We start from the raw sequence: 24,920 nt of genomic DNA, 5'->3' as shown, positions 1-24,920 counted from the left end.
TGTCAGGCCTTCATGTGGCGACATAGATCTATACATAGAGCTCTGAATTCGGCTACCCCTATCGGGCCTCAGTCAAACGGCAGCATGTCAGTACATGCGATCAGCTGTTAAGACGGAATAGAAGCTATGACTAGTGGCGACAGTGAGCATGCGCAAAAAACACTCTCTTCCCCAGTAATTTTGGATAAATATTTTTATAGAGCGGGGACGGGTATTTCCGAACAATTAAGCCAAAAAGTTTATTGTTCGGTAATACACTCTCTTAATCACACGTGAATTGATGCATGTTTAAGCTTAGTTTCAATACGGTTATGATAGTGTATTTACGAACTATTCTTACTATAGATAAGGTGACACCCATCATTTAAAATAAATCCCTAAGTGAGGCCATACCGAACACTAACTTCGTCTATTTCCGAACATTGAACGCTTTTTAAAAAATGAACAGAAATCAGAGCTGAAATTGAATATTAGCTTCTTAATAAATCTTTAACATTATACAAAGAATAACATCTCGTAACATAGTCCTATTTTAACATTATACAAAGAATAACATCTCGTAACATAGTCCTATTTTAACAGTACGTTAGTCAATGATTAATCTTTTTAATGCGAAATGCCAATGTACTGAATACACTGCAAGTCTAACAATACTTGCATTCAAACGGTAATTCATCAACAAACTGATCTTCAACACAAGCAATGTGAAACCTACGCCTACAGTTAGTGCACTGAATAAAGCTTTCGTAAGCCATGTCACAAGCATAACATTGACCAGGTGCTATTTCCTCTGCGTCATCCGAGTCAGACTGCATGATAGATTTCATCATTTTCTCCCTGAACAAACGTTTTTTTTCCTTGTCAGCATTTTTCTTCTGTTGCTTTACAAGCTGTTTTCTTTCTTTTTTTTCTCCTCTGTCTCCTTCCGTTTCTTTTCACGGTCCTCTTTCTTCCTTAGTTTTTCTTGTAATTTTTTCTCTTTCTTTTCTTTCTTCTCAATAAGAAGCTTTCTGTAGACTGATCCTGTTATAGCTTTAGGCATCGACGCGCTCTTAGCTTTACCTTTATTAGACAATACTGCCGGATAAACGAGAAATTGCTGAATGGTGAACTAGGAGCAGAAGCTGGTGCCAGTACAGTGGTCGTGTTGCTTGCATGTGCCGTCGTGGCACCAGAGGAGGCAGTTTCTGGTGGTGTCACGGGTAACGAGACAGTGGATGAAGACGGTAATACAGTGCCAGCAGTTGGTGTTACTGACATGACTGAAGCCATGACAGGTGCTGGACCTGGTGCTGTTGTATGTGAAATGCCACTGGTTGCCGAGGGTGTTACAGGATCAGTGGTAATGTATGGTGTTGTCATACTGCAAATTTCAACAGTTGTTGCTGGTAATACATGAGAAGTGTCAAAAGTTGCTTTTGGTGTCATGGCATTAGCGGTCACGGTTGCTGGTGGCTTTGTTGCTGTAAATGGCAGGCTACCGACGGATGTAGATGATGTAGACATTCCATGTATATCTGAGAAGACTTTGCTTGGTTCAAGTTTGACAGAATTAATGACCCTTTCAGGATTAAGTGGAAAAAGTCCAGCTTCAAGAAAGCCTTTAACCGCAACGTCCACTGTTGCACTGCGCTCCCATGCCATCTTGAAAACACGTGCAAACGTTCTTTTTGTAACGTCTTCTCCTATGTTATCCGACTGCCAGTCACGAACAGCTTGTTTCCATGTCTTTTAGAGAAGAAAACAGCCTTAAATCTAATGGTTGCATTACATGCGAAGCATGCTCTAAGAGGCAGTAGAGCAGTAGGTGCGCCTTTATAACCTATTACTTGAGTGCCAGTGGTACAGAGCGAAAACCCACTTTCATCTGCGTTGTATATACGCGAAGGATCTCTTAATATATCGTGGTCTTTCACTTCTTGGTCAATGTATAGAGTTAAATCCTCAAACCACTTCCTAATCTTGCTGGGCGAAATAATTGCGCGCTCTTTGCCGAGTTGTAAGGTGGTACGTATACTAAGCTGAGGATGCCTTGTGAGGAAACCTTTCAGCCAGTCTTTCCCAGGTCGGTTATCTTTAAAAGGTGTCTTTCGGCCATCCTGGTCAATTATTTTCTTTACCACATTCAAAAGTTCCTTTCTTGTGCGTCCGTACCCGATTCTGGACATGTGCACTGCCCATTCTGCAATGCGGGACTCTTCCTCGGTTGTCAGTACGGTCTTTGGTCCAGTTTTACTCCCTGCATATTTCATGTGTACTCTGTCATGCAATGTTGTTTTCGGAATACCATATTCCTTGGCTGCTCTGCTCATGGTAATTGATTTGCTTCTTACAAGATCAGCTGCCTCATCAAACAGCTTAACGTCACAGCGCTGCCGTTTCGCACCTACTTGGCGACTCATACTGGAAATATAAATAAAAGAGTCCTTGATTCAACACTGTCCTTGAGTCAACACCCATGCTGTTTTATTGTTTTGTTTCTTCTTTTTTCTTATCAAACTTTTGGAGAAAGATGTATAGAGGAAACAAATAATATTTGTGGTGAAAAGTCTGGAATATGTGTCTTGGCTGTTGATTTTGAACTCATTTCTAAGAATTTCTTCATTTTTTTAAGAAATTGCTAATTTATTTCAACCAGTCTTGATTACAAGCCAACATTTTTAAAAACACTTGTGAAAATTACATAAATGTTTTGTGTTTTTTAAAGACAATGTATTTAGTTTTGATTTTATGATATTGAAACATCAGTGCATTACCCTATGTACACAGAGTGAATGGACATATTGAGGGGTGTTGACTCAAGGATACCTTTTTACTGTGTACAAAAAATCACCCCCGTCTAGTAGTTGTCATTTTACTAGACTATCTGCACAGAATTTAATAAAACTTTGCATGGAGGATGACTACATGTTCCAGTTTTTGAAAGTATCAAAAAATAAAATATTTCATGAGCTTGTGTTGGAAAAACAAACATTTATCCTTAGGGTGTTGACTCATGGGCACTGGTGGATATTTCCAAGGTGGTCGACTTTATCATCTGTCCGGGTTTATCATCAGTACCAGTATGGCGTTATTTTCAGCAAATGAATGTCTTTGTCAACAACAGGATCATTCACATTACTTTAGATAAATAGATATAGGTATTTCAATGCGGAAATATGAAATGAAAAAATAAACCTTTCACAAATATCCCTCCAGAAATCCGCCTTTTCCTTCTCACTGGTGTATCCGTGGCTACCATAAATGGTAGACACGTTATCTGTACATTTGTTAACGAGGACATTGACTTCATTCACTTGCCAGTAATTACTTTTTCTGGTGGCTTTTACTTTTGCAGTACATGTAGCGGACATCTTGTTTTCATTAGAAACAGACGATTTTGACATAAGTCACGTGACCCAGATTTTACATTTCAGACTGCATCACTGTTTTTTAGGTCGTACGGCGAAAAACAGTCTTAGCTGTGACCGAAGACGTACGACTGTGTTCTTAAAACGGTTCGGCCGTAGTCGCAGAAAAAATCTTTAATATCTGTCTTACGATGCGACTGCCATGGCTTTACATCCGACCTCGATGATAAAACGAGACCCTGGGCGTAATCCAACTTTAAGATGTAAAAATGTTGAGGCACATATGGAAGATTGTTTTGATTACAGTACCGTAATCCTAGCCTCCGGTTCTAGGATTACGGAAGTTCCGTATTCCTAGACAACCCTATGAGAATAGGCTAGGATTACAGAAGTATTTAAGAGGCATCAAATTTATGTTAGGACATGCATAAATGACTTTGTAAACTTACTCATAAATTCACTTAATTTCACTTATATTTCGTGCTATCGATCGGTTGTTTTGGGTTAGTACAATATTATTGTATAATCTTAATGGCGGTGCGCGGAAATATAGAATTATCTATGTTTCGTATATACCTGCATTTTTTTTTCATCAAGTCAACACAAATGGTCTTTAATAACATACAATATGGTTATAAATCATAAAATTCAAAGTATAGAATTTTTTTTTTAAATCTATAACTTTGACACTCATATTTCTAATATATTTCCGCGCGCCGCCATTAAGATTATACTACCCCAAAACGGCGGATAGAAAACACGAAATAATAAGGCAGGCATGAAAAATTAAGTGAAATAAGTAAGTTTACAACATCATTTATGCGTGTCCTTAGTAACATATACTTTATGCCTCTTAAAATACTTCCGTAATCCTAGCCTATCCTCATAGGTTTGTCTAGGAATACGGAATACAAATGCGTTTCAAAATACAATGCATTGAGTGTAAATATATTGGATGGGATGGAGTTTTGAACTAGACGACATTGAAATGTATTGCATTGACTGACTTGTTTATGAATCGATTGTATATTTCCTAATTTTGGCGGTAACCGCCGCCCATAGAAAAACAAATCGATAATGTAGGTCAGCAGGTGACTTTCTTCAGGAACTAGGAAGTGCTCAGGACATGACATATCGTGTATCTTACAAGACGAACACAAGAATAAATTTGCTTTTTGAAATATTTTTCTTTTCGCGATTAAATCATCATTACTGTCCAGTGCCTAAATCCGGACACTTTTGATGGTTTTATGACGATAACTTTGCATTCCGAAACTGCACTTGCATCAAATTTCAAATGTATAATTTTAGGTTCTTTATGAATCTCTATGCAAAACAAGAAAGTCGTATATTGCTGATTTCATCATAGAAATGTCATCCGAAATGGGCCAGTAAAAGCTGTCAAAATCGACCTTCAGAGTGCTTAAATACTCGGACACTATTTCGGTATGAAATGCAATGAATCTGTGCACCGAAAAATAACAATTAACCCAACTTTGTTTAAAACAAAGCAGTCAGATTCAATCCTGTAAATGTATACAGACATCTCCGTTCCACTGAAGTTGTATTACATGTTAATCACGTGATCATGAGTGGACTAGTTTCTAATTTAATGTGTAACTGCAAAATAATACGCAATAAATTCTATCTTAGCGAAAATTATAATGTTTACAACTTTTCTCATCCACATGCAGATTCTGTTGCTGTCTTTATACTTTTTGATGCAACTATGCACTATAATGACGCCGCGCAGATTTTATCTTATGAATTGCTTCCCTTGTCTGCAACATGCTGGCATTTCCTTCTCTATTGAATTAGTTATTATAAAACAAATCGGTTAAATTTCTTAAATAAATACTGAGGGTTGTACAGAATTGTAAAACATGTTTTTACATAAGGTTTGATCAACTAAGAAAAAGAGTCGTCTGAAACAGGCAGCATTGTTTTCTCAAATAACTGGCGTGCGCTGTATGACGTCATCCCCCAAGACACCCAATTCTTACTTTTAGCGGTGCGGATATTTGAAGGTAATTTTCTCTGGAAATACTTACATTTACACACTGTTGTTGACAACTGGTCATCAAAGCATTCGTTTGCGTCGATCATATTCATTCTAGTAAAAAATCATGATCGTAAAGCGTTTTATAAAGGTGTCCGAATTATTACGCACCGTCCGGATTTAGGCACTGGACTAGTATGATTGCAATCATGTCTGAAAGACTGAAGTTCAAGTACCTAAATTACGCCAATTTTTAATAGTGGCTGCTTGTGACTCTGTGGACGGACCGTCAGGGGAGGTAACTAGAGTCACGGATTGGGACTAGTGATGTTGATGCGGTCTATTTTTAACTGAGTCTAGTATTCTATTTTAATCAAGGATTTTCAAAAAACGGCACTGTGGCAGAGACACTTCCCAAAATACAAGATAACATTTCCCAAAATCACACGTACCAACAAATGGTTTAATTTTGTTTACATTTTAGTTTTATCAGGGGAAGCGATTGTCGGGTGTCGGTTTTTTGTCTTACTGTAGCGCTGCGTGTTGTGCAGTACCAGTCTAATCTGTTATGTTCCGTGTCCTGGATTTTAGATTTTAGTCTGTGCTTCATGGGAGATTTAATTCATCTTTTCCTGTTTACTTCCAGTTGACTATTCTCCCAACAAAATGTCATATGACGGGAAATATTACTGCAAATCAATCAAATGCATGGCGATATCAAAAGAAATCAGAAGTCATGGTTGGACTTTGGGGTAAATAAGTGTAAATTCTAGGGTTACCGGGTAATAATAACACCGAAGACATGGCCTGTGATTAGATTTGTGAAACTTGGAAGTCTGAAAAAAAAGTGCAGTAGTCTAGTCTATAACAGTAAAAATTAAATTTGAGTTTAAAATATTTACTACTGTTTAAATTTTTAAACTAACACCATTTTTCCATAAATAGCATTTTTTTCCCAATCTGGACGATTATCGCGCAGAAAATTCCTGATTTTAAAGGTCTAAGCGTCTTCCCAATTTGTTGGTGAAAAGCCCTGGGAAATAATGCAATTTTCAGCATAAAATCGTTATATGTGGGTTCAGTATCAAAATTCTTTCGACAAAACATTTGAATAATATTACAATTATATGTAGACATTACTTTTTTTTTTGCAATATTCTAACAGTGAACCCGCATTTTATGTGCTGATCACACACAGAGTTGATTTTGAAAGAGGACAATTCCATAACTAAAAGATCACCGTCAGTATATAAAAGACCTTATTTTAAAGGTTATGGTATCCAGAACTATATACAAGGCAGACTCGGATCAACTTGGTTGTAAAATATTTTTGAGCCTCATTTCTAGCTCACCTGAGTACAAAGTGCTTAAATTGAGCTTTTGTGATTGCCCTGTGTCCGTCGTCGTTGTCAACAATTTGACTGTTAACACTCTAGAGGTCACAATTTTGAGCCAATCTCAATAAAACTTGGTCAGAATGTTACCCTCAATATTTTTTTTGACGAGTTTGAGATTAGGTCATCTTGGTTAAAAAAAACTAGGTCACCAGGTCAAATCAAAGGAAAAGCTTGTAAACACTCTAGAGATCACAATTTTTGTCCAATCTTAATGAAACTTGGTAAGAATATTAACCTCAATAACATCTTTGACAAGTTCGATATTGGGTCATATAGGATTAAAAACTAGGTCACCAGGTCAAATCAAAGGAAAAGCTTGTTTACACTCCAGAGGTCACAATTCAGGCCCAATCTTAATGAAACTTGGCCAGAATGTTACCCTAAATAAAGTCTTGGACGAGTTTGATATCGGGTCATCTTAGGTCAAAAACTGTCTGCAAGTCAAATTAAAGGAAAAGCTTGTTAACAAGGTAGAGGCCACATCTATGACTGTATCTTCATGAAACTTGGTCAACTTGTTAATCTTAATGATCTCAAGGTCCAGTTTGAATCTGGGTCATGTAAGTTAAAAAACTAGGTCACCAGGTCAAATCAAAGGAAAAGCTAGTTTACACAGTTAGAGGCCACATTTGTGACCTTATCTTAATGAAACTTGGTCAGAATATTAATCTTGATGTCCATCTATAGGTCAAGTTCAAATCTGGGTCGGGGGGGGGGGGGGTGGAAAACTAGGTCACTAGGTCAAATCAAAGGAAAAGCTTGTTAACACTCTAGAGGCCACATTTATGACTGTATCTTCACGAAACTTGGCCAGAATGTTAATCTTGATGATCTTTAGGTCAAGTTCGAACCTGGGTCATGTCGTGTCAGAAACTGGGTCACCGGGTCAAATCAAAGGAAAAGCTAGTTTACACTTTAGAGGCCACATTTATGACAATATCTTAATGAAACTTGGTCGGAATGTTAATCTTGATGATCTTTAGGTCAGGTGAGCGATACAGGGCCTTCATGGCTCTCTCGTTTATATTTTCTCTGACTCACTTAATAAATTAAAATTTATATGACAGTAACCTTATATTCTCTATTTATTACATGTTTGACGTTGCAGGAGTGTAATACAGTCATTAAATAAAAGCGATACTACACTAGTGTAATAAAGCTTTGACATCGACGTCATTTATAGTGTAATAAATTCAATGTGGATAGTCACAAATGTAAGATGAATTCTTTTTATCACATGTTAGCCTTTCTTGCCGAAACACCAAAAATTCGACTTTCTTCTGCTATATAAACAAGTCAGTTTGACCGACGTCGCCTATAAAAGTTGTGCTTATGCCGGTGCTAGGGATGGGGGTTGGTGTTTCGTATTTTATCTGCAAGTCTCTTGCGCAAACCACAGGTTCCTATCTCAATATTTGACTTTCATCTAAGAATGTTACAAAAAACAGCTGAAATGCACTGCCCCATCAGTACTCTCAGTGCTTTGATTTTGTTACTGGTTCTAGGGAAAAGTCATGATCACTTTTCTGTAGTACAACATGCATGTTACATCCAATTTAGACTGGCTCCCGTCCCTATGTTTGTTCTTATTTACATATACAGGCCTATATAAGTTTATTCATTAGGAGGGAAGTAACTCCAGCAGGTTGTTTCTACATTGAGATTTTTTATTGCCCCTGGCTCCGAACATAGGTGTATGGTTCAGCCATCGGATAAAATGTGCTATTTTAGAGGCTTAAGATTTTCTTATATTGCCTGCAGTATCTATATAAAAAATAACCATGCAGCCAGGGAGCCAGGCTTCATCCAATTTTGAGGTGTATTTATGACCTATCTCTACTGGTAAGGATTTTTGTGTGGACTTAAGAGTGTCATGTGCAACTCCCAGTCCTTTTGACAGCTGGTGGGCTCGACATGTTGCCCATGGGCAGCTAGTTTTACAAAGATTTCAGGAATGCCCCTTTAAAAGTATTTAAACTTGGCATCATTTTCAGCCTTTGCGCTGGAATATTGTTAATCTTGTGTAGTGGAGTTTACAATATTTCATGTTTAACACATTTTAATAAAGTGCTTTTAACACAATATGTATTGTAATAGTTCATCACATATGTTCTATATTTAGCAACAGGCAGGCGTATCAGACCTGGGATGAAACTATTATGACCAGGGTGTTTTCACCTGAAATCAACCCAAAATGTAACGTAGAGATACATGAGCCCCTTTCAAATGATATACAGCATACCATATGATACCTGTGCCTGTGTATTTATCTAACATCATCAATTTGTGCCAGGTATGCAAATTTACATACATGTATTATGCATTTGTTTTCAATGGATAAAGTAAAATGTGTTGTTTTTTTCAAACGCTACATTCTGTGAATTATGTTTTAATAAAGGCATTTATATAGAAATATCATGCTGCTTTTTTTTTCTGTATGAAATACATTTATTTGTCGAACTAAGCTTCATAGAATCTGCGTTTTGTAGTTCTGTACACCTAAAGAGCGAACAAAAGTGATTTATGCAGTACCGGTACTTTAGTTGTTATGGCAACAGAAAACAAACCCTTTATAATGTTCATCTCGGAAGAAAGCCATCCTTTATTTTTAAATTATTTTCTAACCAGTCTAAGTCAGATCTTGTGATACATTGTTCATCAGTTTGGGACACACACTCTTAGATGGCTAGTCTTGTTGTCTTGTGAGAAAAAAAATCCTCAAAATTCTGCTGTTACAAGCAACTGAGCACAAAGTGCTTGGAGTAAATTTTAGCTATTGTGATTACTCACCGTCCGTCCATTGTGTAACTCTACTTTGTTTAAACTTTTGTTTAAACTTTTTATAAGTCCAATATCTTTATTACCGAGGTATGCAGTTAGAACTTGCTGTACTTGCTCATAGTGACAATGTACATTAATGTGACAATATGCGTAACTCTATCTGCAATATTTCCAGAGTTAAGCTGTCAAGATGAACTTAAAAATTTAAGAGGAAGTTTTTAAAAGAGTATGGTACCATGACACTATGTTAAAACTTCACACTCATCTTTCAGGTAGTAACACAAGGTTAAGGCATGAAGTCCCGTCTCCAAAACTAATGAAGATCTACACAGATGTTGGTTGCAATTGAACAAGATTCTTAGATAGAAAATCCATTTTACTGACAAGCCTTCCAGTAGTGTAGTGTGCTGTTATGAGACAGCTCATTTGTCATAATTTTGGACTAATTGTTGCCAAAGCAACCACATTTTTGCTGTAGAAACAAATAAAAAAGACAAGCAAAATTTGCATATTGGCATCTTTCCATTTTATAAAGTTTCGTGAAAAAAAAATATTTCGTACTTTTTAAGTTAATACTGCAAGATCCCACTTTGTGTGACAGACTGATTATCTGCTGGACTGACAGATGATTGACAAACCCTAAGTTCTAAGTGCCCGCTCGTTATGAAATTATGCATGGAGGGGCACCTGCATGGTCTTCCTCCACCATTAAAGCTGGAAAGTAGCCATATGACCTATCATGTGTCGGTGCGACGTTAAATAAAAAAAAACAAAAAAACCTTTAGTCTACTGGCAGCACGTGATTCTGCCTTTGCGACCAGTGCAGACCAAGATCAGCCTGCACTGTTTGCTATTCAGTCAGTAAATTTTCAGTGAACACCCATTCAAATAACAAATGGCACTGCCCAAATTCAATGATGGACCAGTTCATTTTAGAAATTTAGCAGGCTAAAGGTTAAAGCAATATCCAAGTCTTCTATTTTTGTTTTTTTCACAACAGCACAAGAACGTCAACTCAGGTCTTTTTTTTATTTATCTCAATTCCTGTACTTTGCAAGTACTGAACAGAATCAAATGGTGTACTGGTAGATGGAAATGAGCAGAAAACCTTTTCTGATTTACAAGTCCCCAGGTACCTCCCCTCTACAGTTTTGAAACACACAGGCAGGGGATGTGGCCAACTCTCTGTACAATTATTGTACCCCCCGACAACAAAGTTGCAAGGGGGCGTATACTGGTTTCAGGTTGTCTGTCTGTCCGTAGACACAATCTTGTGAACACCATCTCTCCACATCCCCTTGACAAAATTTAATGAAACTTCACACAAGTGATCAGTAACAACAGATGTTGTGCATGGGGCATGTGAGGTTCTTTCAGAAAAAAAAATTGCAGAGTTACGGGACTTTGTTTCTTGTTAACATACTATATATATAGACACAATCTTGTGCGCACCATCTCTCCTCATCCCCTTGACACAATTTAATGAAACTTCACACAAGTGATCAGTAACAACAGTAGTTGTGCATGGGGCATGTTAGGTTCTTTCAACAACAAAAATTGCAGAGTTACGGGACTTTGTTTCTTGTTAACATACTATGTACATACAGTCTGCATATGCAGTCTTGTGCGTGCCTAATCTTCCGAGCCCTTGCACACAATTTAATAAAACTTTACACAAGTGATCAGTACCAACCCTAGTTGTGCATGGTGCAGGTTACGTTCTTATAGATAAATATCCTGCATAGTTATGGGACTTTGTTTTTTGTTACTATATACATACAGTCCACATAATTATGCAATCTTATGTGCGTCAATTTGCAATGTACTGTGCCAGTGCATGTGGGGGGTACATTCATCATCTTTAGTGATAGCTCTAGTTTTGAAAATTCCTAATCCTGAAACAGCACTTTCAAGCTAGTCGGATAAAGGAAGAAACTAAAGAGTTATATAACATCAGCCATCTTAAGGACGGTTGTGGCAGTTTTGTGGAAATTCCAATAATAGAAAAACAAGAGGGTCATGATGACCCTGGATCGCTCACCAGAGTAATATGTTTCAAATGTCAAACTGATGATTTTTAGAAATTTTTTGGAAAATTTTCCGATGTACAATCAAGTAACCCCTGGGGCGGGGCCAATTTTACCCCGGGGGTCATGATTTGAACAAAGTTTGTAGAAGTCGACTAGGCAATGTTACATATCGAATATCTAAGATCTAGGCCTTCTGGTTTATTTTAAGCAAATTTATGAAGATTTCCCTATGTACAATAAAGTAACCCCTGGGGCTGGGTCAATTTGACCCTGGGGGGTCAAGATTTGAACAAATTTTGTAGAGGTCCACTAGGCAATGCTACATGTCGAATATCTAAGCTCTAGGCCTTCTGGTTTATTTTTAGAAAATATTGAAGATTTTTCTATGTACAATCAAGTAACCCCATGGGGCGGGGCCAATTTGACCCCGGGGGTCATGATTTGAAGAAATTTTGTAGAGGTCTACTAGGCAATGCTACATGTCAAATATCTAAGACCTAGGCCTTCTGGTTTATTTTTAGAAATTTTTTGAAGATTTTCCTATATAAAATCAAGTGACCCCTGGGGCGGGGTCAATTTTGATCCTGGGGTCATGATTTGAATAAATGTTGTAGAGGTCCACTAGGCAATGCTACATGTGAAATATCTAAGCTCTAGGCCTTCTGGTTTATTTTAAGAAATTTTTTGAAGATTTTCATATGTAAAATCAAGCGACCCCTAGGGCGGGGTCAATTTTGACCCCGGGGGTCATGATTTGAACAACTTAAGTAGAGGTCCACTAGGCAATGCTACATGTCAAATATCTAAGCTCTAGGGCTTCTGCTTTTTTGGGAAGAAGATTTTTTAAGGTTTTCCTATGTAAAATCAAGTGACCCCTGGGGCAGGGTCAATTTTGACCCCGGGGGTCTGATTTGAACAAATTTTGTAGAGGTCCACTAGGCAATGCTACATGTGAAATATCTAAGATCTAGGCCTTCTGCTTTATTTTTAGAAATTTTTTGAAGATTTTCCTATGTAAAATCAAGTGACCCCTGGGGCGGGGTCAATTTTGACCCCGGGGTCATGATTTGAACAACTTTAGTAGAGGTCTATTAGGCAATGCTACATGTCAAATATCTAAGGTCTAGGGCTTCTGGTTTTCGAGAAGAAGATTTTTTAAGATTTTTCTATGTAAAATCAAGTGATCCCTGGGGTGGGGTCAATTTTGACCCCGGGGTCATGATTTGAACAAATCTGGTAGAGGTCCACTAGGCAATGCTTCACACCAAATATCTAAGCTCTAGGTCTTCTGGTTTTTGAGAAGAAGATTTTTAAAGTTTTTCCTTTCGGTTGCCATGGCAACCAGAGTTCTGCATGGAATTCAATTCTTTGAACAATTTTTAGAGGAGACCATCCAAGGAACATCCCTGTGAAGTTTCATCAAAATTGGCCTGTTGGTATAGGAGGAGATGTTGTTTAAAGGAAAGTGTGGACGGACGGACGGACGGACGGACGGACGGCGGACGGTGAGCGATCACAATAGCTCACCCTGAGCACTTTGTGCTCTGGTGAGCTAAAAACCTGACCTGGGAAAAAATTGTCATTTTAATGTCATGTAGTGGGGGCATCTGTGTCCCATGGACACACTTCTAGTTTAGTTTCTAACATGTTCATTTACAACTATTGGGAAATATTTGCCCCATCTCTCACACAAGAAATTGCAGTGAGCATCTTTAACATGGCCCTATAGGAAAAAAACAAACAAACACAAACTCTTGTTGGAAACAAGATTTATTTATAACTCCTAATGGAATGGTCACAATATATGATACATCAAACGTGTACAATGTATTTATATTTCATTTAATAACATCAGAATATAATATATAGGACGGATTACACCAAACCTGAAGTGACTACTCAGTGTTACATGTGAAGTAGTCCAAAATGTAGTTCCATGCTATGGATGAAATCTGGTATAATGAGTGACATGAGGAGGTGACAGTTAAATTTTTGGCTTATGTTTATTGCTTATTGTATTGAGAATAGATCTAGACCATTTTCATTGTAAATTTCCTGGAATAAGTTTTATTCTTTGCGAAAAATGTCTACCTAAGCGTAATTGCTAAACGGCTGTTTTCATGGGGGCATTTTTAGAGGGTGATGTTTCTCAGAACAGATTATTTTTCTTATATACAACATAACATGTCAATATTTTTTTATTTTTGATAAGAAGACATGTTATACTAAATGACCATATATGGTTTTCATATCATTGAAATGCTCTAAAGTGCTGAAAATGAGATCTGAATGTTTTGTTATTAATATGAAATAAATAAGGAATTGAATTGGTAGAATGTAACCTATATAGTATGCTCCAACAGTCTGCAAGTCAAACAAGGCGGTCTGAAAGACAGCTAAATCCCCCGCCACTGCTATGGATAGTGAAAGGGTAAAACCTTTGATTTTAACTGTGACCTTGACCTTGAACTGACATGGCTGACTCATGAATTCTGCACAACATCTTGATGAGGTGATCATTTGACAAAAGTTTCATGAAAATCCTTCAAGGGGTTTAGGAGATACAGAGCTGAAACCTTTGACCTTCAGTTGTGACCTTGACCTTGAGTTGACATGGCTGACTCATGAGTTCTTGATGAGGTGATCAATTGACCCAAGTTTGATGAAAATCCTTCAAGGGGATAAGGAGATACAGAGTGGACACCAAATGGAAGACTCAAACCTTCGACCCTTAGTTGTGACCTTGACCTTGAGCTGGCATGGTTGACTCATAATTTCTGCACATCGTTCTGATGAGGTAATCATCTGACCCAAGTTTTATAAAATTCCTTCAAGGGGTTTAGGAGATATAGAGCGGACACGAAAGGAAGGCTCAAACCTTTGACCTTCATTGTGACCTTGACCTTGAGCTGACATGGTGACTCATAAGTTCTGCACATCGCCTTGATGAGGTAATCGTTTGACCAAAGTTTGATGAAAATCCTTAAAGGGGGTTTAGGAGATATAAAGCAGCCCACAAATGGAAGGTTAAAACCCTTTTGACCCTAAGTTGTGACCTTGACCTTGAGCCGGCATGACTGACTCTTGGGTTCTGCACATCGTCTTGATGAGGTGATCATTTGACTTTAAGTTTTATAAAATTCCTAAAAGGGGTTTAAGAGATATAGAGCGGACACAAAATGGAAGGCTCAAACCTTTGACCTTGAGTTGTGACCTTGACCTTGAGCCGGCATGGCTGACTCATGGGTTCTGCACATCATCTTGATGAGGTGATCATTTGACCCAAGTTTTATAAAATTCCTTCAGGGTTTAGGAGATATAGAGCGGACACAAAATGGCAGGCTCAAACCTTTGACCTTGAGTTGTGACCTTGACCTTGAACCGACAAGGCTGACTCATGGGTTCTGCACATCGTCTTCATGAAAATCCTTCAAGGGGTTTAGGAGACATGGACCGGACACGATTTTGTTACGGACGGAAGGACGGAAAGACAGAAGGACGGATGGACGGACGCAGACCATTCCTATAATCCCTCCGCCACGGCAGGGGATTAACAAGAGCCATTTTTAAACACATATGCCCCATCCCCAATGGTGGCCTGTTGGAAGTCGAGTAGGTAGCTATGACCTTGACCTTTAACCAAATGACCTCAAAAATATGATCTCCTACAAAGATTGACAGCCAAAGTATTTTTTCATTATAGAGCAGAAACTGTTTACTGTCCCTAGATCACTTTCACCTACTGAACCCCAAAACCATACGAGTCGTATACTTTTTTATTTCAATGTAAATGAGATTTGAAACCAAAATTTGTAGTCCTGTTTGGCGCCATATAACCTATACTATGTTGGTGCGCCGTAAAACCCAAATCTAAAAAAAAAAAAATCATATACTGTCTACAGGCTGTCATCCTGTAAAGTTAAATCATTGTGAGACCAAGCATTCTCTAGTTGTTGACCAGAAACCAAACAGTTTACCAATAGACCTACTAACACACAGCCAGACAGACAGACAATGAGCAAAACAATATGTCCCATCCATTTTGAAGGGGGGCATAATTAATTGATAACTATTCAGGGTAAAAAGATGTGGCCATGACAAATTCCCCTAGATATGAAATTTATTCCATTTTTTTTAAATTTAAACTCATTTCCTCAAAGCATACTATAGAATACAGAATATAAAAAGTATCGTTACAAAAAAACCCCCCAATGATTATGAGGATACATGTATTAATTAAAATAAGCACCAAAAACACTTTCTAACAAATATTGGAAATTGCCCCTTTAAATTCAAAACAAAAAATCACAAATCACAGGTTTTTTTGTGATGGGGGTCTGTCTTAGTTTATGTGTTTATTTAGAACTTCTTCATCTATGGGCCCGACTCTCTTCATAAGCCCCTGGCTGGAGTGTTGATGCTTTGAGATTTAGGATCTGAAAAAGCCACAAAGAATAATTTTATACTAAATATTATCCGAGTCCTTTTTGGGCAAAAAGTTTCAGTATTTATTATTAACAAGTCATTTTTAGGTATATCTTCTTATGAATTTCCACATTTTTCTTAAGGTAGTTCTGCACGTTCCATAAATTTTTTTTTCTAAAATGTAGAATTTGAATAAACCCTGACTTTTCAGAATTTTTTTGCTAGACCGATTTTAAAAATTAGAACCTCACACAAATTTTCATTATGGAACTCTATGGGAAAATCAAAAATTTTCATAACATTTTTCGCCAATAGAGTTTTTTCTATGATGTAGATTTTAATAAAACTTTTCAGTTGAATATACATATGACCTATAATATATTGAAATGAAATGTGTAGGTCTGTGTGCTTGTTTATGAGATATCTGCCCAAGATTAAAAGGGATCCACACTTTTTCAAACTGGTTTTAAGCCATTTTATGAATTTTTTATGTGTCAGATATTTTAACAATAAAAGGGCAAAATTACTGGCTTTAAGCTTTTTATCTAGAAATACAATGTATGCACGTTTTGCGGCGGAAATATTGTGCGACTCCAGGATCACAATATATTTCTCTTAAGGTAACAGCTGTATTTTTTGACGCAAACCTAATAATCTTTTTATTTAACATATATTTACAAATATGATATTTAAAAAATGTAAAAACTTTGTTCAACAGCTTAAAATTTGGTTAATCAGATTTTGGTCAACTAAAACTTGGTAAATGAATGGTTTGTTCAAACTTAACAACTAATCATTTACTTATCTGTGTTCATATGTTCTTAATGCATGTTAGATCTTAAACCGAAATTATTTTTGAAAAAATTTCCTACCAAGATGGCATTATTTTATTTAATAACATATTTTGCCTGAAAAACTAATATGAATATAATCACTATGTATCAAATTGTCAAGATTTGCATTGAATAGTTATATTTTGCCAAAATTCATTAGAAATTAGAAAGTTTATATTGTTATTACCTCCCTTTGCCTATATTTTAAATATAAATACTTTTACATTAAAGGGAGGCAATTACAAAATTTCCGGAAAAGTAATAAAAAAAACAAATTTTGAGTGGGAAAATCAAACTATATGTAGTTGGTCTTTTTGTTTCTTAAAATAAATCTTTAACAGAATACATGAAAACTGAAAATATAAAAATGTTGCTCAGGTGTGATCGTCCCCCCTTGAAAACAAATTGACAATATGTGTTAATAAATAGTTTATCGCAAGACACACATTAAAATGAAATCATGTGCAAGACATGAAATACAGATTCAGTACAGAAAAAGTTCACATTATCAGTTCCACTTCAACTTAATGGAGGAAAAAAAATAAGAGCTGTCCAACAGTTAGACAGCGGGCTTGACTTTTCTCATGCTTGACTCTAAATTTGGGCATTGCCAGTAAAAAGAAAATTCCTAGTTAAAAAGGGACACAACTCTGTAAAAATTCAAACCAGAGTAATGGGGATTGTTTCTCTAGATTAGACTTTGATAGTTAATAAATATTTTTAGTTTCAAGTCAAAGCTTTAATGGTAACAGAGATATTAGACTTTATCAAAATTTTAACAAAAATTTTAATTTTAAAAGGGGCATAATTCTGTCAAAATTAAAATCAGAGTGATGGGGATTGTTTCTCGGGGTTTGTAGACTTTGATAGTAAATAAGTATATTAAGTTTAAAGTCAAAGCTTTGATAGTAACAGAGATATTTGACTTTATCAAAACTTTTACCAATGCCGACGCAGACCCCGGGGGTGAGTGAAATTTAGCTCTACCTTTTCTTCGAAAATTTCGAGCTAAAAAGCATGTAATAGCTCATGCTATACTGGCGCTAGTGTTAACCTTTGTCATATGATGTAGGTGACGTCAAACAAATATTTTAAGTTTGAACCAAATCTATTCAGTACTAACAGATGGAGTGAAAGTGCATCAATACTTTAACCTGAAATTCTAATTATAAAGGGGGCATAACTAATGAAATATTGGCTTGAGAGCTATGGCCCTTGCATCAAGTGATAAGGGTGATGGTAAGGAAAACCTAAGCTTTAATGACTTTGTTTAAGCTTGGAGCAAATGAATAATGAAATAATAGAGATAAAGTAAAAGTGCATCAAAATGTTAACAAGGGACAGAGGCGGATAGCAAAGTGGTTATGATAGCTTTCTATATACTGTACTTTATATAGCTGCACTGACAAAAAGCAACTTACATTATTAAAATTATACCGACTGACAATGCGCTGCTTTTGGTTTACAAGGCGTCAGTCTCCTGTGTTCAGTATTAGGAATTTTCTGGACTTGGAAAATGTGAAAAAAATTGACTGTAGTTGATCATTTCCCTCTATTGCTAAAGAAAAATATGTAAAATAAATATGTAATTTATCATCCAGAAAGATAGTTGCTTAATTTCATTATTCTTTTACAAAGGTGACAACTCTGCCAACATAAATGGAAATGTCTTTCTCATAAAACTATTTGTTACATTTCCCTTTTAAATAAGGCATTAAATTTTGTACTTTCAGTACTTGTTTTATCCTATCCCATTAGATAAGATGTTGATTAATTACTTAATCAACTTGACTCAATGGCAGATCACACAAAAAATGTCCTTACTTAGTTATGATCTTGTTACTTTCCCAAAATAACATTCTGTTAGTGGACAGCTACATCCAGTTGTTATATGGCAGCAGCTCCTGTTCTGTGTAATTTGTGATAATTGAAATATAAATGCAAGATAATTAGACAGTACATGGGCATGACCCAAACACAGATGGATTTGCTCAACTTCTGTCTTTCTTCTGGATTTTGTCTTTACTTGCTATTTAACAAAATTGATAATTCACATTTAGGTAATTTTGCAGACTGATAAGAAAATAATTTACAATCTTCAAACTGGATAATGGTCTTATGTTCACAATATATCAATAATTCTTCAACAGTTTAACCAGTTTCAAAATTTTGAAATCATCCCAGCCCTAGTTTTGAGTGATTTTCCAAACCTGCGCCTTGATCTTTTAAGAAGCTGAAATGGAAATTTGCTGCAGCTAATTTACAAAAATTTATTTACAACTCCTTGTATGTTTTCTCCTAAAAACCATTTTATAACTTGAAGAGATAATTTCAGCTTAATACTTTACTTCTGAGCAATGCCCGAACTTCTGAGACAGCCACATTGAAAGGATAACAATAAGAATTTGAAATTTTTTTTTTTTTTTTAAAATTTTCAAATATTTCCCAGTTAAAAAAACTAAGTTATTTCTGTTTTATTTAAAACAATATAGTTTTAAGACAACCAAGGCAGCAGCCCCTTTTTCCCCCTCTGCTTTTCCCGAGGACTTGGGCCCTCCAGATTTTAAGTTGTCATTGCTCTGATTAACATTTTTACATCGAGATTTTTTTTTCTATTTCTATCAATTTCCCCATTACCCGCCAAATAAAAACCCAGTCTCAATCAAGCAATTTTAGACAAACTGAAAATCAGGTAGCATCAGAAAAGAGTCACTTTTTTCCTCCAAAAAATGTTTTTATTTATTCTGTTAAGTTTTTTTATTATTTTATTCAATATTTTACAAAATTTTTATTTATTGTGAAGAACTGATGAGATAATTCCTCACCTGACTTTTTGAAATCCAAATTAAATGTGATTTTTTTTGGTTTTTGTTCGAGATTAATTTTTGCCTTGTGAATCTTTCCTCCATGTGACTGCACATGGACAGTAACTGTAAAATGAAAATTTTTGACTTACTGAATATGTGTCCCCCCCTTTCAGAAGTTTACCTCCAGGCTTGAAGCTGTTGCCAGGCTTTTTGTACATCAGCCGAAGACAGTCTTCCTGGGAAATCATTAGGTTTCACCTCAAACACCTTAAAAAGAATAAAGCATCTCATAACTAAAAAATTATCTGCCTTTTTACAAGACTCTTTTCAAAAGAATCCTTATATAAAGTACAGTCCATAGTTTGAATGACCTATTGTCCAGTACATGTTAACCTACTGACCAGTCCATAGTTTAACTTATTGACTAGTCCATAGCTTGACCTACTGACCAGTCAGTAATTCAGCACTATTTGCTGGGTTTAAGTCAAACTTGAGGGGAACAGTACCTACAAAAAACCCAAATATCACGGTAAGTCTGTAGCAAAAACAATACTTTAAGATATAAATTTTTGGTACAAATGATACTTAGTATACTGCGTAAGTTATGCATTTTCCCAAATTTTATCTACAAATTGCAGAATTTTGAATAAATCTTATCAAAACATAATTCAGTTTTTCAGTGGTATTTAAAAAATTACTGTGCTTGGCTACACAGTATTAAGGGTACTGTATAGTACAGATTATAACATTACCAGTTAATCTTATGTTTACATAAAAAATTTAAAGAGACTGTTCTCAAAAAGCCCTAAACATTTAACATTGTCCCTTATATTTAATGCTGCATGTCAAACATAATTTTTAAATATATAAAAAACACTTTTTTGTCGGGGCTGCAAACATCCCCAAAGTTTCAAAACATTTAAGCTAAATCCTAACTATAGATATTTCCTGAATTTTGGCAACTTTAAATTTCCCACCATCTCACGGTTCTTGTTGATTGTTTTCATCTGTAAGCTTCATTCTGGCCAGCATCTGTCAATTCCATTCTCTCCTGATTAGTCAAAGTATCATGGAAATCATCATCCATCCTCGCCCACATTTTCCTGAAATACTAGATTTAAAAAATACTCCCTAAACTGCAATTATATATACCTACCAGTACCATCTCATGGTTCTTGCCAACCTCATTCTGACCAGCAAGTCATCTGCTTGTCCATTCCATCCTGTCCTACATCATTAATCCCCCTTGTCCACATTTCCCTGAAATAATCAAAATTATGAAAATACCCCTTAAATTTGCAACTATATAACCTACTGATACATACCATCTCATGGTTCTTGTTTAACATTTCTTTCTTGCCTTATTCTGACCAGCATGTCATTGCTTGTCCATTCCATTCTGTCCTGCATCATTAATCCCCCTTGTCACTTTTTCCCTGAAATAAAAATTATGAAAAACTCCTTAAATTTGCAACTATATATACCTACTTACATACCATCTCATGGTTCTTGTTTACACATTTCATCTTGCCTTTTCTGACCAGCATGTCATCTGCTTGTCCATTCCATTCGTCCTGCATCATTAATCCCACCTTGTCCCATTTCCCTGAAATAATCAAAATTATGAAATACTCCTTAAATTTGCAACTATATATACCTACTGATACATACCATCTCAGGGTTCTTGTTTACACTTTTCATCTTGCCTTATTCTGCCCAGCATGTCATCTGCTTGTCCATTCCATTCTGTCCTGCATCATTAACCCCACCTTGTCCACATTTCCCTGAAATAATAAAAATTATAAAAATACCCCTTAAATTTGCAACTATATATACCTACTGATACTTTACCATCTCATGGTTCTTGTTTACACTTTTCATCTTGCTTTTCTGACCAGAAATGTCATCTGCTTGTCCTTCCATTCTGTCCTGCTTGGTAACCCCCACCTTGTCCACATTTCCCTGAAATAATCAGAATTTAGAAAAAAAACAACAATCTTTTAATTTGCAACTTATATACCAAACCATCTGTGGTTCTTATTCGAGCTTTTCATCTATTAAACTCATTCTGACCAGCATGTATCTGTTTGTCCATTCCATATACTCTCCTGCATTGTTAATCCCTCTCGTCCACATAACCCTGAAATATTTAGATCTTAGAAAATACTTCCCTAATTTGCAACTTTATATTCCAACCATCTCTTTGCTCTTGTTTACGCTTTTAATCTGTCGTCTCATTCTGCCCTCCACGTCATCTTTTTTGTCCATTCCATTCTCTCCTGCTTCTTTAATCACATTCATCACTTTTCCCTGAAATATCTAAAAGTTAGAAAATACTCCCTTAATCAGCAATATTACATACCCACCATCTCATTGTTCTTGTTTAGCTTTCATCTGTCAGTCTCATTCTCCGCGTAATCTGTTTGTCCATTCCATTCTCTCTTGTATCGTCAAAGGAATCATCCAAATCATCATCCCTGCTCATCAACATTTCTCTGAAATATTAAGAATTTAGAATCCTTGAAATATTTAGAAGTTAGAAAGTACTCCCTAAATTTGCAATTATATATACCTACCATCTCATGGTTCTTTTTTTGCTATTCATCTGTCAACCACATTCTGAACAGCAGATAATCTGTTAGTCCATATCTAAAAGTTAGAAAATGCTTCCTTAATTACAACCCACCATCTCATTGTTCTTGTTTATGCTTTTCATCTGTCAGTCTCATTCTGACCTCCATGTCATCTGTTTGTCCATTCCATTCTCTCCTGTATATACATTTCCCTGAAATATCAAGAAGTTTGATAGTACTCCATAAACTTGCAAATATATATACCTACCATCTCATGGTTCTTGCTTTGCTTTTCATCTGTCAACCTCATTCTGACCAGCATGTCATCTGTTTGTCCATTTCATTCTCTCCTGCACTGTTAATCCCTCTTGTCCACATTTCCCTGAAATATTTTGAATTTAGAAAATACCGATACCAGTATTTAAGTTTAAGAAGGGTCCATCCGCCTTTTCAGGTACAGTATAGCCTTTAGTTATGTAGAGCATAGACACCCAGCATATCACCAGTCATATTGTTAAAGATAATTTTGAAGGCAAAGTGGTGAAAAAAATTTACCTCTACGCAATTTCCTTAGAGTATAAGCCAAAAAGTCCAAATAATTATGAAGCCAAAAGTGGGTCACTGTCATGGCCAATGAAACCATAAATGACAGCATGTAATCTTTTTGTCCATTTTCTCCTGTTTTGTCAAAGGAATCATGTGAATCATCATCCCTCCTGGTCCAGATTTCTCTGAAATATTTAGAATTTAGAAAATATTAAAGAGTACATATTCATAAATAATAATAACAAATGGGTGTTGTGAACAATGTTAAACTGGATACTGTAATATTTATTACTTCAAAATTAACTTTGTAGTAATTCTTCATCTACATCTTCAGTCTGCTGAAATATCGGTATCTCAAAAGAAAATTTTGGGAAAGAAAGACTTACCGGTATATGCATACCTGAACTTCAGTGCTTGTGGCATCTGTCAACTTTATTCTGTTCATGATTGCTGATAAGTGATGTAACATGTTCTTCCTGAACCTCATGTGCTTCAGGTCCAAAACAGTTCTTCCTTTACGTCTAATAATAATAATAATAATAATAATAGTAATGATAATAATAATGATAGATTACATATTAAGACAACACATCTTAATTACAATATGGTCTCCAAGAACTGTACAAGTGGATCATACTGCAAGCAAACAAAGAATACATAAAACTGAGAAGAAAACAACAAAACAAGAGCTGTCACAGGAGACAGCACGCTCGACTATTTCGATGCTGGATAGTGAAACTGGGCACATCTGAGGAAACTAGAGCTGTCCCCTGGAGTGTTTAATGACTCCAATTGTGGGTGAAGACAATAGCCGGATCTATGTCAAAAATATCAACTTAAAGTAATAAGAGAGGTAAAGATAAATGATCAAAACCCCTATAAGTTATCCTAAGCAAAAGGGGCATAATTCATTAAAAATTGGTGCCAGAGTTATGCAGCTTGTGTCATATAGTGTAGGGTGATGATGTTGAACAACTATTTTAAGTTTGAATCAAATCCCTTCAGTAATAACAGAGACAGAGTGAAAGTGCATCAAAACTTTAACTAAATTCTAAGTAAAAAGGGGGAATAATAATGAAAAATTGGTGCCAGAGTTATGCACCTTGCATCATATGGTGTGGGTGATGATGTTGAACAACTATTTTAAGTCTGAATCAAATCCATTCAGTAATAACAGAGACAGAGTGAAACTGCATTAAAACTTTAACCTAAAATTCTAAGTAAAAAGGGGAAAAAATTATGAAAAATTGGTCCCAGAGTTATGCACCTTTTGTCATATGATAAAGGTAATGAGTTGAACAATTGTTTAAGTTTGAATCATATCCAATCAGTAATAACAGAGATAGAGTGAAAGTGCACCAAAACTTTAACCTGAAATTCTAAGTAAAAAGGGGGAATAATTCATGAAAAAATGGTGCCAGAGTTTTGCACCTTGTGTCATATGATGTGGGTGATGATGTTTGAACAACTATTTAGTTTGAATCAATCCATTCAGTAATAACTGAGATACAGTGAAAGAGCATCAAAACTTTAACCTGAAATCTAAGTGAAAAGGGGGGATAATTCATGAAATATTGGTGCCAGATTTTGGCCCTTAGGTCAGGGTGATGTGGATGATGAGGGAGAATAAGTATTTCAAGTTTGAATCAAATCCATCAGTAATTACATAGATAATTGAAAAAAGAAAGTGCAAAAACTTTAACCAAGGTGGGGACGCGGAAAGACGCCGACGCCGGGGCGAGTAGGATAGCTCTCCTTATACTTCGTATAGTCGAGCTAAAAAGTAGACATATCAGCAAGAAATTAATGAAAATGTTTATCAATTAAATACGTCTTAACATCTTGTTTTAAAGTATATTGAAAGTCAAGAGTCAATTTAAAAGTATATTGGACAGTGAGCAAACTTTAAATATTTGTATGTTATTTAAAACCACCATCACCAGAAAATTAATGACAACAAAGCTGACACACAAATTTCAAAATGAACAATATACACCAAACTCCAATTGAAGGAACCAGCCTATTTATACCACAAAAAATTGAAAACAAGGGGAAAAACACACAACAGAATTATCACCAAAGGGGGAATCAGTATTACATTTAAACAAGAGCTGTCGGGGGACAGCAACGTTTGCCTATATATCACAAGATGAATATTCAGACCAACTTTCATACAGAT

At 36.0% G+C, this 24,920-nt stretch overlaps 1 long non-coding RNA gene across 1 annotated transcript; it reads right to left on the bottom strand.

The window, feature by feature from the left end:
- Positions 1 to 22,010: 22,010 nt before the first annotated feature.
- LOC123532630 (uncharacterized) lies at positions 22,011 to 22,921 on the bottom strand. The gene is made up of 3 exons (XR_008369361.1): positions 22,751 to 22,921; positions 22,464 to 22,577; positions 22,011 to 22,117 (listed from the first exon to the last, which is right to left on the bottom strand). It is a non-coding gene; the product is annotated as an uncharacterized LOC123532630 (long non-coding RNA).
- Between the last annotated feature and the right edge of the window lie 1,999 nt (positions 22,922 to 24,920).

The sequence above is a fragment of the Mercenaria mercenaria genome, unplaced genomic scaffold, assembly GCF_021730395.1.
Source record: "Mercenaria mercenaria strain notata unplaced genomic scaffold, MADL_Memer_1 contig_3915, whole genome shotgun sequence".
NCBI lineage: Eukaryota > Metazoa > Mollusca > Bivalvia > Venerida > Veneridae > Mercenaria > Mercenaria mercenaria.
The sequence above is the reverse complement of the archived record's forward strand: the minus strand, read 5'-3'. Positions and strand labels throughout refer to the sequence as shown.